Raw genomic sequence first — 19,039 nt, forward strand, 5'->3', positions numbered from 1 at the left:
TTGATTGGATTCCACATGGGGTCATTTTCTACTGTAAGGCTTGTATGACTTCCCTGTCAAACATCTGTAATAGCTGAAATCTTGTATATTCTTCCTAAATGTTATAAAACTGAAGATTCTTCTATTTCTGATACAATTTTCTGCATTTCTTTGAGATGGGCATTCAACATTTTTACATTATGAAACTGCTTCAAAGGATTCGCAGGACACGATACAGGTATAATATATATTATCCTGTGTATAATAAAAGCCAGTACATGTGCACATTTTTTTTAATGCGGAGTCGACGTTGTTGACTGCCTTCTTAAAACAGTGTGATGTTATGACTCCTCTCAGTTCATGGCTTGTACGGATTTACCGTAGATAGACAAGTTGCTCCGCTGTTGCATTTCTACTCACTTTAGCTGCTCATGGTGTGTTTACTGCCCCCGGTGGTCGATACTCATGTTCATTACACCAAGAAATGCAAGGAATGTAACGCAAAACAAAATGCACAACTGAAGGTTATACGTACAGCAGGACCAATGAATCATGCTGAAACGATTATTCATTTAATAGAGAGTTGATAGTCCGTAGAGAATGATTAAAATTCTAAGCCATTTATCAAACAAAAATGCCAAATATTCTCAGAGTTGCTGCTCTGTAACATGGATATCTTTGGGGTTTTTGGACAATACTTCACCTCAGGCTGGGAAATTGTGAAGAGGGGTTCACCATTTTCTATCATTTTATAGACTACAAAAATTCATCCGTTGATCGATTAATAAGTCTGCATTGTGCACTTCCTTCTTTGCATGATGCTTGACTTACTCCTCTTACATCCAGCTGGTTCATGTTTCTGTCTGCTTTCTTCTGTTCTTATTTCACTTCGTGTGTTTCATTATTGTTGTAAGGGCTAATTACTTAGTTGAAAATCAACCTTTTTGCTAACACTAGCACATTGTCCACATTGATTAATGCACATTGTCCAGAAGAAGTAAATCAATAGAGTAATTTAGAGATTAATCAATAATTCAATAATTAAAATACTTCAGTTGCTTCCCTGAACAGATATGAATTTTGTATTCGTTTTCTTTAAAAGGCTGTATATTAGAGGAAGAGAAGAATTCAACTCTTTAACTGCCAAATCCTTCAGGTACCAGAGTCTAACATCACCTCTAATAAGTGAACAGCATCAACATGGTGACATTGTGCTGTGTGGGATTGTTTAATCTAAATTCTCTTATTCCATCTGCTACGGTGCCTCTCTCCAGGGGTCCAGTGCTACTCTGGTGCTGGCTGTCACTGCTCTGCTCCCTGCCTGCCTAAATGAACAGCCCTGCCTGTATCTCAGGGTCACCTTCCCCCAGCTCCAAGCTCCCACTACCACCACCTCATTTCACCTCTCTTTCTCTCCCTGTTTTTACTACCTGTGTTTTTCATCATGTCTTCACTGTCACACACTTTATTGCTCATGCTCTTCCTTTCACTTTGACTTTCCTGTCTGTCAGTTGTCTCTGTAAACACCTAAGACTTGAAGGTTGGCTGCAGACTCAGCCTTGCACTCCCTGGCTACTGTATGTTGTCAGACAATCAAAGCATCGATTGTTCGACACCATGGCCAGCGTTGCCCATCCTTGGAAAGCTTAGCAAAGCAAAATGAAGCCACACTATGTAGCCTCTTGTTTTTGTGTTTTTTGCTGATACAGTATGAAGAGTAAAATATCTGTTGCACCATTGCAGCCCTGGGGAAATATTGGTTGCCTGCCAATTAGCAGAACCTTCAGGCTTGACGGAAAACACATGATGGTTTGATTTTCGGCCCCTTAAGTTTGGGCTAAGCCCCAAATGTTTACAATGTCTGGCTCCGCCCCTAGTTGAGGCAGGATCAGATTTTGGCAACGAGTGACTTGTCCATAATGCTCAGCTAAAGGCTATGACCAGGATTGGTTTTGGTTTCTGTACTACAAAAACCTCTCACCTACAGTCGGGCCGTGCTCAAGCCAGAATTTCGAATATTTGACTCGTCTTATTGATGGATATCTTTTTTGTTTCTATGAATACTCAACATTATCACTGATGTTTGTTTCTTTAATCCACCTTGCATACGAGAATAAAAAATAGATTATTCACGTTACTGCTGATGATGTTTTTCATGATGAAAAAACAACACATTTCTACAAGTCCAGTCCTGGTCCTAGTTCAGCAATAAGCTGAACGTCACTAGTGTCAGGCATCGACAGCTCTGTCATCTGCAAAGTCCATCATCCTGGACAGCAGGAGAACAATCTGTACAAGCATCTGGTAAGAAGTAGTTTGTCGGCCTTGCTAACATTCAGAAAGAAGTCAAGTCACAAGTAATTTTGAAACATGGTTCGGTTTGTTAAAGTTTATTGCCTGCTATTATCCTGCATTACTCTGTGTACCATGACACAGTTTAAAACAATGTGCAGTGAGTCAGCAGGCAAAATGAGATTCGAGTCGGGGGCTTCTCATCTGATGATTCGAATCGTTGACATTTAGGGCGCTGGCCTGAAGACAGTTTTATAAAGCTTAATACAATACTTGTGCTACTTGTGAGGTCATATGATTTAAGCCATGGTTTAAAGAGTTCAACTGAGCGATGTCGAATTGAAAACAAAAAGTAGAATTAAATTGTTTTATTCAAAATATATTGAACGTTTTTAATATTCTATTCACACTCTATTTATTATTTAAATTATTGGTGCTCTTATTTTTATTTCAGTAACTCATACTAAAATAGTTCACATAAATATACTACGAATTAAAAACACATTTTCAATAAAATTGACCCTAGGAACCAATTAAACTCCTAATATTCACAGTAATTACACTGCACTTAGAGCACGAATTTCTACCCGGGAGCCTTTTGATTGATCAGTGGATCAATCCAGCAATTAATCACCTCATTAATTACATCAGGTGCTGATTGTGATCAGGTTGAAGGTCAAACTGCAACGAGAGACGAAACGATATACACCCTGGATGTTGCTGTTAAAGAAGTGGTTGCCAAAGTTTTATGCATCACAATTTGCTTAAATTATCACAGATATCTGTGAGTTTTTTTCCATATAATAGGTGACGTGAGTATTACAGAGTATTATTAACTACAATCACCGCGGTTAAATGCTTCAGGAGACTAAGCCTGAGGGAACATGCTTCTTTGGTACAAGACCCAACAAAAATCACATCATTTTTAAATTTTTTACAGTGAAAATGAAATGCAAATACAATCATTCCAACTGAAATCGTGACTCATATTGCAAACGCAAAATCTGCCAAAATAATTGCTATATGATTTTTTTACATATCGTGCAGCCCTGATGTGTAATATAATAACCTAGTAATATTTCCTGACCGAAGCAACACAAATTGCTCTAAATTTGTATTTTTCCTTGCAAATGCAAAGTATAGTACATCTTTTTAATTTTCAAAATGTTTCAGTGTTTGACAATTTATATAATATTATATTTAATTTTATTACAACTTTTTAATCTTCATACCCAGTCAAAAATGCAGCAACATATACAGACAGAATGGCAACAGAAATTTTGTCATGATTCTTCCTGACTGGAAAACCATAAGATTTCTAAGCTCTTTATCTTCCTGTTATGCTTGTGTGACAGGAAAACACTTTTACTGGTGCCATATCTCCTGCAATGTGAACACAGCGTAGCTATGGAGTGTTCATGAGATACAGAGGCCTGATAGTGGGGGGGCAAAACTGACGAAAATCCTGAAATAACATCTTATCCCATGTTGATAACACACTGTTCACCTTTCTTTCTTTCTCGCTCACCCTAACCTCACACTGATGACTTGATAGCACCAAGCCTGCATCAACATTACCCCCCCCCCCCCTTCTTATTCCCTTTTTGTGAAGAACTCATTGTTTATCACACACAGACCCAAACAGCGTTCCTCCCCTCCGGGCAGCACTCATCGCTTCTGTAAGTGATATGGTTGTTGGCTACTAATTGCATTAGCCCAGCGGGTTATTGAAGTTTTGCTCTACAACTTGTGGTCAGTGCAGAAAAAGATGACCTCAGTCACCAACCCAATCAGTAGGTTGAGCATCAGTGAGTGCACGCAGGCCGGGCGGTGAGTTGTGCAACACAGCGTGATTCCCATTAGTGTCAGCCACACAGGGAAATATGGAGGTTATTTAGTTCCAACAGAGGGACACAGAGTAAGGATCTTTACATTGAAGTGTCACGGTTAAGAGGCCCCCCCCCCCCTGCGCTGCCTGCTCCGGATTTTTCCAGGAATGCAGTTTTTATGTTGCCTTGAAAGATCTTTCTTTTTGGATTCACTTGTTATTGTTGCATTAAAAACCTCACATCAGGACATGATCATAGTCTGGTGGGATGTTTATGATTAGTTTTAATAATAACGTTGGTGGGCAGCTAATTAAATTGTATGACTGCACATGGAGGGGGCTGATTAAGAGGGGGATTCAGAGGACCTGGAGATGACAGCAGGTCATTATTCAAGCTGTGGGCACTCTATCTAGATACCTTCAAATGTGTGGATTTGAAGCCACATGTGAACACACGCACAAACATCATTCCAGCACATCTTTAGAAAAAAAAAAGTGTATAGACAGGAAAACAACCATGCAGTAATTGATCACACACACGCTCATACTCCTCTTCCTCAGCTTTCAGTAAACACGGGTCGAGCATCAGAAAAGGATCTCACTTCAGATGTACAAGTGGGAGTTAGTGATGCTTAATGAGTTTAAAAACACCTTCCACTAGAGGCCAGATTTTCAGGCGGTTGCGAACACATAGCAGCCATGCACTGTGTTTACAGAAGATGTCTTTTGATTTAAATATAGCATGTGTTTTCATCCTTCCTTTTCAAAGTAACTACCTGTCACTGGGTTATTCGAGGCAAGAAACCCGTTCACGGTAAAGAAGACTGTATATTTAGCACATGACATATGAGAAGATGAATTGAAAACAATAAATAGAGGCGCAGAAACAAATGAACAGTTACCTTGGGTTCAACGGTGTGGAATAGAGCATAGAGATGAAAGGAAAGGAACGGAGTCGGTTTACAATGTGACTATACACATACATATTAATGAAAGGTGCAGTTGTAGGCAAAAGACTAAGTGACTGTGTGCACCAGTGCTGGGAAACTTTTAATGATACATCAGTCAGAAAAGAAGGATTTTAGTGAAATACGTCACTCCGTCTTCTGATGTCCAAATCGAAATTCAACATAAAGCCTCCAAAGGAAAAGGAGTCAGGCGATGTGGGACATGATCTCAGGTATGATCGTCAGATTAGAGAAGAAGGGATATAATCTTTACTTTCACTGGACTCACTGCGGAAGAGCTGAAGAGTCTGAGTCTGGCTGCTGAGGCAATTCCAATTTGTCGCGAGGGCGTCGCTCGTTGGTCACAGAGAGTTAATGAGGCGAGGCCCTGAGCTCTAAGTCATCCTGCCACCGCTGCCGATCCCAGCCCTGATTACTGTAATGAAATGGTCAGCAGATTATTAACCAAACGCCACTATATATCCACACAAACACACACAGATTGAATCTCAGACAGACACACACACACACACACACACACACACACACAAACAAGACAAATATGTACAATGTAAGAGAGAAAATATGTGACACCCAAGTGATAGAGATAATACATAACAGAAAAATAAAAGAGAGCACGCAGTTGAATTTCACTGAATTGTTCTTCTAGACCGATAGACTGGAAAGTGTAAATGCACTATACTAACAAATGTTTTTTTATAGTGTGCAGGAAAATGTTCAAGGGCTACACAGGCTCTCCCACTGCGGTCGGGATTTATTTTGATTCCCACGTTGACACAGTCTCTGAGCTGGTGGTACAACAGGTTACTGAGTCAATGCACTGAAAAAAAAAGTATTTTTGGGTTCATGTAACTTTTGTTCCTTAGTCTGGCTTACATTGTAGTGTTGGACCAAAAAACTTACTTACTAAAGTAAACAAAATAAACTTTTCTACTAGGGTTTGGACAAGGAAATAAGGGCACTGTAGTCAGATCCTCCTTTTTAAAGTTTTGTCTATTTCTAGGATTTTTTCTCTGTTATTTCCCAAATGGTATGTTCAGTATGCTTTGCGGTCCTCGCCACTGGTGTTAGGTTGACTTGAAGGCTCACATTATTGATTTCCTTAAGGCTAGGTATTTTGACTGCCTGGTAATGGGCAAGGCTTATTAATTAACTCAGGGCACAGGTGTATTTAGTGCTGATGCGTAGGAGCATTAGAGTTGTCGACTTTGTTCAGCTGCTGACTTTAAAGAGTAACTTGATACCAGGCTGTTCCACTGCCCTCACATGACCAAGCGAGCATCACGGATGGGTGTGGTTTGTTGTGTGTGCTGTTTTCACCTGTAAGCACACAGAACAGTGATGTCATACTGTACTTGACACACTCAAGAGTACACACATACATCACTGCAGCAGGTGGGAAGTTAAACCACTGGAGGTCAGCAAAAACAAGATTTTCAGCTGGTGTGTAGTTGCTCTTCAAAGACCCTGAAACCGGGTTTCAAAGCTTAAATATTTCCCCACGACGACAATCAAAGTTAGAAAACATGCTAAGTTATTATTCATTTTATTACACTCAGCTAATCTGAGTCATTTAGACTATCAGGATGTGGTTTGATCAGATTTGGTTGACAAATCCAGGATTGTCATCGTTATTTTGATCCAAAATATTGCTAAATCCTTATTAGTGCACAGAAACACACCTTCCGACTTTGGCAAAATGTTTGTTGATAAAAGACAAATGTTTCTATTTTAGGCTGAATGTCTTGTGAGAGGCAGATGCATGAAGCCTGGTTTTTAGCCTGCATAGATCGGGTCCTCTGTGACATATTCTGCACAGAGGAGAGATTTTGGCCTGTGTACAGAGCAGACCGCTCGTCCGTCTGCCACCTTGCTGCTCCCACAGAGAGCAGAGGTATTTTTCACTGAATTATCTTTCCTTAATGACCAAGGGATTCTAATTAAAGGCGTGATTAGGGATTGCTCTGAGGCACCTTATTGGAAATTAAGTACAATCCATTCTGCCTGACAGCGAGTTTCTTGCGATACACTTTTGCTGATCACCAGGTGAACAGCAGGGGCGAAGATGCTCAGTCTTGCTTGTGAGTTTACATCGGTACAACAGGCCAGGCTTGTGGCCAATTTTTATCCACAGAAATATTGTTGGAATGTGTTTTCTTCAGAAGGTAAATGAGACCCCCTCCTTCCCACTGAACTGTAGAATGGATTGTAATACCTTTTTCACTCTCCATTGTCCTCATTTTCACTATCCTCCTTGGGAATAAGGTTAATGCCTCATGTCTCATTTAACTTATTTCATAAGTGGGATCGTCCTGGTTGCAACTGGAGTATTGGGAGCAGTTGTACTGTAAGTTGGGCATGTCCAGCTTAGTGTCTTCTTAACTCTTAAAGATTATTTTCTCTGACCTGACATCCTGACAGATTAGTGAACAAAACTGAAATCTCAGCCCAGGCTGCATTTTAAATAAATAATATCCATTTCCAGAACGGAAAATCGGCTGACCATTGCATATATTGTAATGTATATCCCTGTTAATGCATGCAGTTACATACTGAACAAAGCTAATTACTGAAAAAAAGAATAGACTTTGGAAGTTGGGAGTATGCTGACATGTTTTATGTTTTAACCAAGTTATGAATGGTATTCAAGTTTAAGACTATATATATGTATAAAAAAACAACCTGGCATTATTTTATGAATTTGTCTTCTGGTGGCTGAAAAAGTAATAAAATTGCATCCATTCTGCAGTCTGGTCCTATTAAACCTGTTCCTACTTTACATACTGCACACACACACACACACACACACACACACACACACACACTCTCTCGCTCACAGACTTTAATGACTCTCCAGATACAATATCATCTACACACAAACACAACAGAAACAATTCTATTACAGTCTATTGATTTGCCCCATGCAGCAATAACAACTGTAGAGTATTGATCCCATCTAATTCAGCTATACATTATTTGAAATACATTATTTGAGGTCTGAAATGCTTTAAATTCATATTTTCCAAGTAGCTTATTTATTACAGAGACATCTAGAGTAAATTTAATATTTTTCTTTATTACATAGAAGTAGTTGTATACAATAACTAAGAATAATGCATTAAATGTGTTATTGATATAACATGGTATAAATTGACACAGTAATCATGTTTTAATTCCAGTGGTCAGTAAAGTAAAAACACTGCGATGATAATGGTCAGTTTCCTTAAATCATCTAGATATACTCTATGTTCAACATCGTATGGCATTGTCACGCAATCTCAGCCGAGACTGTTCCCGTTTGTGATTCCTCGATGGTGGAACGAGCTACCAAATGTTATCAGAGCAAGGACGTCCCTCTCTATCTTCAAGAATCTCTTGAAGACTCATCTCCTCTCAGAGTACCTCCTCTACTAACACCTCTAACACCCTAACATGCCAAACTTGCACTTACCGTTCTCTTCTTTACCTGATCTCTTTGCACTTTGTCTTCATGAGTAGGTTTAGTACTTAGTGCTTACTCCAAGGTCTCCTACTGCACTGAAACTTTTAAGTCGCTTTGGATAAAAGTATCTGCCAAGTGAAAGAGTAAGTGTAAATATACATTAGACTGCCCTCTGCCAACTTTTAGACAATTTTTCATCAGAGAAGAAGGAATAATTACTTGTTTTTCAATCTAGAGAAAAATGTATATGGCAATCCTGTCAAAACAGGGAAATCCATACTCTGAATTTTAAAGATGCATGTTCTGCAATTACTGCATCCTTTACTATTCTGACAAAGTTTCTTGAAAAGGTCACTTCTATCCTGTTAGAAATGAAAATCCTTTAGGAGAAGATTCTCTACCCTTTTGTAACCTTTACACAAGAAATCCCATTGGACTGTCTCATTGTGCAGTGGAGGGGCTCATAAATCTATATCCTATGGAATGGATGTCTCTAATCAATGGCTTTGGTTGCTTGTCTTCTCTAATCACCTGGTCAAGCCCACTGATCATGACAGCTGGGTCAGAACTAGGGAAGCAATTACCAGTCACAATACATGCTTCTGGTGAGCCGTGTATGCATGTACATATGTGTAATTATGTGCATACTTGAAAGCCCGTAGAACCTGCACTACTGGCTGTAGGTGTTAATTGAGCTGCTGTTGGAGTAAATGGATTGCGGTGCTTCAGCCTCACCAGCTGAAGGGTGAAAGGGTGTACGAGTTTGCGTGTGTGTGACAGGAAGGGTCAAATGTTCCCTGAGGCCCGCAGGCACTCCTGACCCTCCTACAACACCAATTTAACCATCAGTTAGTCCATGTGTGGCATGGGGTGGGCTGTCGATGGTGGGCTGTCGCCACATCTGAGGGCTGTGGATGTGTTCAGGTGACATCTTAACTAAGTCTGCTCCTATCAATTAGAGTGAAGAGGCGAGAGGCTGTAGCACCGAGGGGAGGCCAGAGGTGAGAGAGGGACAGAAGAGAAATACAACGAAGGAATTGAGGAACAAGGAGCAGCACTACAGAGAAAGAGGTGGGTGTTCAGTGAGTCTCGGAGATAACTACGTTTGGAATTAAAGTGTTACTTTAGTGACTTGGGGGCGGGTAGAACGTGGCAAAGTATCTGTCACTAATTACATATCTACAAGCAAATAGTCTTTACACTAGAGATATATGTTGGATATATAGTGGCGGTGTAGATGTCTGCTGAGAAATTATGATAGGGATGGCAAAGATGTGTTAGTTTTTTAACTGTACCATGTCTCACTCAGTACGTGTCTTGGTCGCAGTTCTTTAAAAAGCAGACTTGAGACCCTTCCAATCTATCACAGGTCCTCTGGATACATGTCTCCACTCTGACCTTCTCAGAAAGCTTAAGCAGAACAGTTACAGCTTGATATGAATCACAAGATATGTTTCGGGAACCTGCTAGCTTGAGCTCGCAAGCTACAAGACAAGAAAATGTTGCGAAAATGCTGCACAATCGTTGGATGTCAGGGAGCCGATATATCCCCGCACAGCCTTCCCAAAGATGGTAATATTAGAGAGCAGTAGCTAAATTGTATTTTTTCTGAAATAACGGGGCGTTTTGGTCTGAATTTGACTGTTCAGCTCATCTCAGTGGACTTCTACGTTTGCTGGTGAGTTTTGCCAAGCTACAGTACTAAAGTAGTCACAATCCATGGTACCTATGGTTGGCTTGACTGTGTGTCACTCAGAAAACAGTCAGCCAATCAGAAGAGAGGCTCAGAGACCGACACAAAAAACTTTGTTCTTGCTAGAGCTTCAGAGAGATTTGTGAGAGAGAGATGTAAAACTATACTGAGACTGTTTTTGGCGCTTAAAACCACAAATATATCTTCTTATGGATATCAAAACTTAAAACACAGGAAAAGTGTAAAATATGGGACATTTTAAGTATTATTGAAGAACTGGCAACATCAGACCCCAGGACGTCTACAGAAACCTCAACTTATAATAGGATGGTGTGAATAGAGGATCTTCAGACAGATATTACAGAGCAGGAACTGGAATAGGCTTATTATAAAGCACAAATTCTATTAATAATCAATTTAGATTGATCCAAATTAATTTGCTTATGAAAACATATCTAACCCCTGAAAAAACAGATGTAAATGTAAAACAGAGAAAGGAATACTATTTCATTGCAACTGGAAGTATAACTTTTGGAAAGGAATAATTGACACGATTTCCAACATCATCAACATGCAGGACCCTGCTAGAACAACTGTTTTTGTTTGGTGTTAGCTGAAATGGTGCCTCGTAACTTGGCTTTAGTAATACTGTTTTGCACAAAGTGAGATTACTTCAGTGTGTTCTGTGCAGTGAAAGTGGTGTGTTGCAAGTTTTGTTCTTATTCGTTTTCTACTGGATGCGAGCAATTCCCATCTCAAGTTAGCGTAAGATGCGCATCAGAACACCTATGTCTAATATTTACTGTGTAAAATCGCACACACTAGTGGCGTTGTGCTGCATCTTAAGTCTCCAGAAACGCTGCAGTTTTATCACATTTGCATCAACACACCTCAGCTACTGTACCCTGACAACTTCTTCTGGCTGTCTGGCCGGTTTAGTGTGTGCTACGATAAATGATGAACGGCTCAGAGCTCTGTGATCTGGTCAGTGGAGTTTCTCCGCAGCCATCTGCATGTACAGCACAGAGGAAGAGCGAGAGATGGGCAAGCGAGGAAGGTTTGCAGTCACCTTTTTCAGCCCACTTAAGTTATCAGGCCTGTGAGGTGATATACAGTAGATGTGTGTTCCAGGATGTGTCGCTGCACTGTGACATCGATGTCAACTGTCAACTGTGGGTGTGCACACAGGTGTGAAAGAGCACATTTCTGACATCTGTCAAACAGAGAGGGAAAGGAAACACAGCTTTTCTGCTGTGTTCTGGTAGTAACTTGATCTTTAAACTCTTAAACTAAACTTTAAATATCAAGATCTGCATTGGCCTCAAGAATTGAGGGTTGGCTGATTCACCAGAAGTGGACCTCTTCACTTGGGACATTGCCTCTGTTGCCTCCTTTAGACAAATCCCTGTGGGACTCATTTAATAATAAGCTGTAATAGATGTGAATGTTGTTGATGAAAGCCTTCATTAAATGGTCATTACAGGCCTTCAATGTGAAATCCATACAGGGTTGTAAGGTAATAAGTAGACCCTCTAGGGCTCCTTTTGCACTTCCATGGCAGTTTTTAGCCCTTCTCCTCCCTTTATCTACCATTAACAGTCCAGATGTCTTACTCTTTTGTCCTCCATGCTTGATTTTAAAGCATTCAGAGACATAGTAAATGTTTGTTATCACATTTGTGCATAATGTGAGACTGCAGTGTCAAATTTACCAAACTAATTAAAATTGTACCCGCGTTTTCACAAAAGTATATTTAGCTTGATTCCATCTGTCTCCTGTTCTTCCCTCATCTCCCTTTTGATTTTGCTCTGGAAAAACTTACGCTGTAGCACCGCTTGCAAAGCCACTATTAGCATGACTGCTGCTTGGCAAACAAATATGCTTACATGCAAAAGAGTGGTTGGTAAAAAAAAAAAAAAGGAAAAAAAAAAGAAAGATTAATAAATGAAATAAAATATGAATGAACAGACCAACACAGTTTATAATATAAAAGCTGACATCTTAATACATACTGGCTATTTAATGGGTGTTCCATCACAATCAACCTCAGATATAGATGTAGTGGGCTTCTTGTGTATAAGACAGTGCTTCATCAATCTTAGTGGCGCTGTCCCCACAACAAAAAGGAGAGGAAAGCAAATTGCTGTGTTTAATTAATGCACTGCCTCCTTTTGTTACACTGCTGCTCAGCATCTTTCAGTCCACAGTAGGAGAGGAGGAACAAGAGAAACTCATTCACACCGCACTGTACGCACGCAGAGAAAGCAAAAGAGAGAGTGAGAGGTACAATGATGGAGATGGAAAGAGCGGATGGAGCGAAAGAGAGCGAGAGAGAGGGAGAGAGAGAGAGCGGGCCTTAAAAAATGAATGGCCGAGTAGAACGAGCCGCATCCATCGGCAAACTTTATAATGAATGTCTAAGTTTTGCAAGCATGATGGATGAGTGGGGAATGGTGTTTGTCACAAATGCAATCTTCTTTGAATCGCTCTGCTGTTTCCCAGTTCAGGGCAAGGGCTCGTGTGCTGTGCTGAAGCAGCTAGAGCGTCGGCCTAATCATGTCATTAACGTTTAATGATCTGACAATTAACTCAATGACTACAGAGCACATATGTATAACAAATTTCTCATATCAGTGGGTGTAAATGCTAATCTCGTTAGACTTGTTTACAGTAACATATTGGACAATTAAAGGCAAAACCGCTGCATATTCAATTACCTTTGAGTGATGTGCTGTAGCTGCGGAGCTGAAGTGACATCGAGCTGATAAGATGGTCATTTTGTGCTGAACCTCACAGCTAGGCCGAGCTTGCTGTGTTTAGTCTGTAGTCAGTTTAGTCAAAAATCCCCTGATGCTTGAAACAAACAAAAGACTTATGCACAATTTATATTATTTCAGATTACATTGCAGTAAAAGAGATACAAATATTTGTCACATGCAGTTAATTAAAAAAGGATGTTTCACATGAGGACTGTAGTTTTTCACTCTGATTTGTGAGTGCAGTTTTAAAGCCCATTTACTGACATTATGGAATCAGACATTTTGTTGTCTTGTGCGCTACAATCATTTTTTTTCTCTCTGTCTAAATGTTTCTAAATTATTTTCTCTCCATCTCATCATCCCCTGTATATTTTACCTTCTCTGTTCACCTTGGACTATTATTGAGGACAAAGGCCATGTTCTTGTTCTTCTTTTTACACGCAGCATCTCCACATTATGCCCATGTTTAAACTCAGGATATGCTGATCCGATCCACTATGTTGATATTGGCACAGAAACTGACCTGATCAAGCAGATAGGGTATTGCATGATGCGATTAATCCACATTGAACACAGCTTTTTCATCAACAACGCTGCTTAAAGAATTCAGTTTTTCTGCCACCAAGTCGCTGCAGGATGTCAGCTAGTGCCACAACAGTCCCTGGCCTCATGCTTGTGATTTTCAGTAGAACCCAGATGAAACACATTCGAGGAAGTGAAGAAGTTGGGGTTCACGTCTTGTTTTAGTCAGACATACTGTATGTTGGCACAAGTGATGTGATATCAAGCAGTACTGTTGGCCGTCGTACTTTTTGCCCATTGCCAGCGCCTGTGTCTCCACGATAGAAGAACACAGTCTCCCACAGTGTGCTCGGGCTAAAGGACAGAACAGCAGGTCCATTTCTCAGAGATGTGGGTGGCCGGCTGCTTACCCACCCATCAATATCATGCAAGTATGTTGCTGTGACCTGCCATGCGTGTCCCCTCAGCTTAGATCAATAACACGAACAGATTGTACGCCCCCCCCTCACCCAAAACCCCATCCCCACCTCCGCTCTCTGAGGGATTAGTGTGTGCCTTTTCAACATTATTATCATAAATCCTCTCCTTGAAAGGGCAGTGTCAGCTAGACTGTTGGAGCACTATAGAAATTCAATTGACAGGATAAGCTCTGTGGGATATAACAGAATAGGTAGTAATTTAGTGTAACTGATAATGAAGCGATCAAACACAGACTGCAATGTGTTAAACTTCTTATTTTAAACTAGCTAGGTGTTACTCTGACACATTTTTGGGATGAGACATGCTCTTGTCTTATTTAATGATACATACAGCAGCTCGACAAAAACACTGTAAAAATACAAAACATAACAGCGAACGCCAAGAAACAGGGGAGCATCACTCACACACAGTGGGTCAAAAACAACCAAAGGAGATAGGCCACATGCGGCAAGTCTCAGTGGGAAAAGAGGACGCGTGGGATGAAGGGGAAGAGAAAAGAGAGGAAGTAGAGGTGTTCACCTTGAGAGTGCTCATCCATTACAGGAAGGCTGAGGCCCGCTCTGTCACACTGTCACAGTGATCCCACCTCTACACCACCCGAAAGGTCACCTAGCACTTCACTGCACAGCTTCACACACAGAGTACACACACACACACACACACACACACACACACACACACACACTCTCCATGTGTGCATTTACAAAAACACAGATGGACACACTCCCATCTGTCACCCTATCGCTGACAAGTCACTGCTGCTGCCACACACACAAGTAAGCACAGATATGCATACACCAGCTATACATATGAGAGGAAGGTAACACTCCACCAGTCACTTTTAAACAGAAACTGAAAAGACGTGATATTTTGCAAAGGACCACTGTGAAAGCACATAGTTCACCTATAATACCTTACCTCCCTCTTATTTGTTACCTTATTTATAAATCTAGTTGTGGGGGCGTCGTGTAGCGTAGTGGTTTAAGCAGGCGCCCCATGTGTAGAGGCTACAGTCCTCGCTGCAGTTGGCCCCGGTTCGAATCCCGCATCGGACGGCCTTTCGCTGCATGTCATTTCCCCTCTCTCTGCCTCCCTGTTTCCTGTCACTCTCCACTGTGCTGTCCATTAAAGGCATAAAAGCCCCAAAAAATATATACTTTATAAATCTAGTTGTGAATGGTGTTGGTTGGCACTGAACAACAAGCTCATACGGTGATACTTTTAAATTTGAAATCACACCTTGTAAAAGATATAGTGAATTTCTGTTGATGGGTCTTTGTGGATTTGGATTGAGTAAAGTACTTTTAAAATGCAGGTGTTTTAATTTTTGACTTAATGTGCTAAACTGTACATTTTTTGTTCTGTGGAGATTTTCTTATAAGTAACAGCAATGTAGCGTAAATCTGATTAACATCATAAGACAATAACTAGCTTTCAACGTGAAATGGCAGAACAGATTAAAGGAGAAGAAGAGGCTAAGACTTCTGAGGCTTGACATTAGGCTAGAGGACAGTGTGTTATTTCACACAGCCAAATGTCCGACACTGTTGTTTAGACAATCAACTAGTGCGTAGCGAAACTGATCACAAAGGATGACATGCCATCTCTGTCTGTCATCTGTTGGTAAAATAAAAAGAGCAGCTCCCTCATTCAAGGTCAAAGATCATCTTTGATTAACAGCTAGATCCTGAAGAATATCTGCGTGTCTCCATCACGAATCAAAAATAATAATGTGTTAATCCAAACGGCTCATTTAGACCGTAACCGTTAATACCTGACAACTGTCGCTGTTTATTTTTTACTGCATGGCGACAAAGCTGGCAGCACAAAGTAAAGAATTACTGAAACTACGTCCAGTATAGCATCAAAACTGTATGAGAAAGAGTAGCAATGTTAACACTATTGATGTGCGGCCACCCTCGAAACACAGCTGGGTGCTTGTTCTTCATTACTAAGAGTAGTCACAACAACTTGTTATTTCTGTAGCACTGCTACAATTAGCTTTTTCCTTTTCTCCCCCCCCCCCCCCCCCCCCGTTTTTGCTTAATAATTCTCACTTAAAAAATCACAGCACGTTAAAGCAGATGCTTACAGTAAACACATCTATGAAGTGCTGTTAAGACAGCACACCAGGCAACGAAAAGTGAAGCTTTACAGGGTGTAACTACGAGGTGTCGATAAAATGAAAGTGTGTGTTTGTGTTATTTGAAGTGAAGATTAGGGAAATTAAGATTATACCGGATGAACATATGTGAAACATATGTTATCATCATTTGAGCAATATTATAAGGGCCATTTTTAAGTGTTTGTGTGTGAATGTGTGTGTGGTGTTTGTGTGTATACTATACTCTGTATCAAGTTTGGCAGCTAGAGCTCCCACACACAGCAACACTAAGGCTCCATTTACACTTGTCGGTTCAAGTGTCTCATTTCGCAGTCCAGATCCAGATGAGATTTAATACGCGTTAATTTACACTTAGCCACAAATATATGCGACTCTGTTTGCCAAATCACAAATGTGATCGCAGTCTGTCTCGGTTTTTCTGGGCTCCATGCAACTCAGAGGATGGTGATAATGCACCTAAATGCCACAAACACAAGAAGAAAAATACCCATCCACAAACACATGGATGAATTACATTTATGAACTGAAGCAAAAGATTTATTGTCTTCACAAACTCTCAGTCACATTTGTAATTTGGTGTCTCAAATGCTTCTTGGAGACATTTACACTTGCGCTCTTTTGATATATGTATCCTACTGAGATGAAGTGGTGAAGTGTAAATGAGTCACAGAGGAGGCTGCCAAACAAACTGTCATTTGACTCCTTCAGAGCAAAGACCACAGCAATCATTTGTTGGAAACTTAGACTCAACAAATAGAGGCATATTAACTCCTCTGTGTCCCTTTCACTTACCGCTTATTTGCTTTCGGTGCTGTGAAGAAACATTAGAAACTGACGGACAGAAAGTGAACGGGAGAGTTTCAAAGGTTGGAGGAGGAGCAGTGCGAGTGAGTCAGAGAGGTGAGAGACGGTGCAACAGACAACACTCACTCTGCTTCTTTAAGATCTGGCGAGAACAGGTGGTGTTATGATATCAGAGGTGCTTCAGAGGCTGCCGTGCACAAATGTTCATCTAAGCGGCCAGTTAGCGGTTACCTCAGCATCTGCTTACAGAGAAGTGCCTCACAGCAAGAGGTTTAAGACCATCCATAACCCAGTAAACCCGCAGGCTTTCTGCAATGTGGAGTTCAACAGACTGCCTTTTTAGAGGTGGACGGTCCTAGATCAGTGGGAAACCAGTACATTATCAGTACTCTTGCCATGAATAATGGGGATTACAATGGTTTTTATGGTATGCATTTGCTTTTTTTTTTATGTACAAGGTCATCTAAGTTTGTTTTTTTTCACTACTTCAGATGTTTAGAAATTGTGAATTAAAGTGTGAATTATTTTTGCTGACAAAATGTGTACAACTCAGACTACTGGAGTGATCACTACACTAAATCATTCACCTTCAGGCACACATTATTTGTTCGTAATGTCCATCCCGACTGATCCCAGATTTACAGGAAATATTTAGGGTTTAACTTCCAAACATTAAAAACATAATCCTCAGTCCCCAGCGATCTTATTTTCATCACAGATGTCTCTATTTTCTCTGCTCTGATTAATACCATAGCGCTCTGGTAACTTGCTTCAGCAATTCATAATATCCTCCAGACAGTGATCAATAGGTCTGAAGTGCTGACAGTTTTTATCACCATCATTAATTATCCATAACGGTAACAGTAAATGCTGCCAGGGGTGTTATGGCTTTTATACAACAGTTACAGCTACGCTTTTTTCTGCAAAAGAGTGAGCAAAGATAACACATCACTGATTAGCTCCCTGATTAACACAGGGGTTGCCATAGCAACCAGTACATTTGCTGCTACAAAAGCCATGACTTATGGAAATTCATGGCACAGTTGGAATTGACTTGGGTATAGAACTGGGAATAGAACTGCTTGGGTAAAAATTTGTACCGAAGGCATATGAAACATTTAGGAAACACTGTTGTTCATTTACATGCAGGAAGTTGTCAGTTAGTTTGACTGTACGTAGTGTAAGATGTCTCTGCAGGACCCATCTATTTTTGAAATTTACTGTGGCGAATTTAAGCGTGGCCGATGTTTGAAAATGTAAATATAGGCTCTGTACATAAAACGTGCTCTGTGAATGAAATAGGAACATATGAATTAGACTGTAATGTACACGAGCATAAGCTGATTTTGGACAATTCTGCAAAACCCTGAAACAAGTTCAATGACGACAGCTTTAAGTTTTTACTTTCTGTAATTTTTGCAAATTTCAACTGCAGTATGGTTAAGGTCAGGGAAAGTTAGTGCTTATTTCACATAACCTGTGGTTTAGGTCTTACTATATGGGGCACTGGCAGTGAACGTTGGTGTTGGACATAAATTGTAAGGTATTCAAGATTATTTCCCAATTAACACATTTTCCACCAAGAGTAAGGTTCTTTAAAATGTGAAGAAATAATAAGTAAAGTTCATTGATTTAAGAGATTTCTCAGCCTAATCGCCTTCATTTTCTTCTCACTTCAATCAAAGTCAAACCTTGAAATGGATATTCATACGTGTATAGAGTGGCACCATTTGTCTGCACTTGAGCTTTTTATAATATTACAATAGCCTCACTCAAACAGTCCCTGACATTCATGATTGTAACTACAGAATCCAACATTTGGTCGACTTTAAATTCTCTGCACTGCCTCTCAGACAAATCTTCTGGTGCCATCACCACCACTTAGACTGCTTTGCCAAAACCACTCAGTTATATCTCTCTATCATAACCGCCCATAAACCATCCTGTCCTCACCAACTGTCTTGTCAACATAAAATGCCAAGTGCACTAAACTGCCCTGAAATGAAATGTGATATCCTTGAAATCTTGATTGTTTGCCCTACATGTAATAAAAACCCTGGTCGCCTATACCTCAATAAATAAAGTGTCCAAGTACTTAACACCAGGAATTTCATGTGAAACACAAAGTCTGGCTGTGTTATTATTCC

General features: G+C 40.3%; 1 protein-coding gene across 2 annotated transcripts in view; it reads left to right on the forward strand.

The window, feature by feature from the left end:
* Positions 1–19,039, forward strand: part of LOC130175752 (neurexophilin-4) — a 115,660-nt gene that overhangs the window by 18,568 nt on the left and 78,053 nt on the right. For both annotated transcript variants that reach the window (XM_056386301.1, XM_056386291.1), the window contains exon 4: positions 9,469–9,580. The gene's annotated coding sequence lies outside the window, so the exon portion shown is untranslated. The remainder of the gene's footprint in view (positions 1–9,468; positions 9,581–19,039) is intronic.

This window comes from Seriola aureovittata, chromosome 2 (genome assembly GCF_021018895.1).
Source record: "Seriola aureovittata isolate HTS-2021-v1 ecotype China chromosome 2, ASM2101889v1, whole genome shotgun sequence".
In the NCBI taxonomy this organism is placed as follows: Eukaryota; Metazoa; Chordata; class Actinopteri; order Carangiformes; family Carangidae; genus Seriola; species Seriola aureovittata.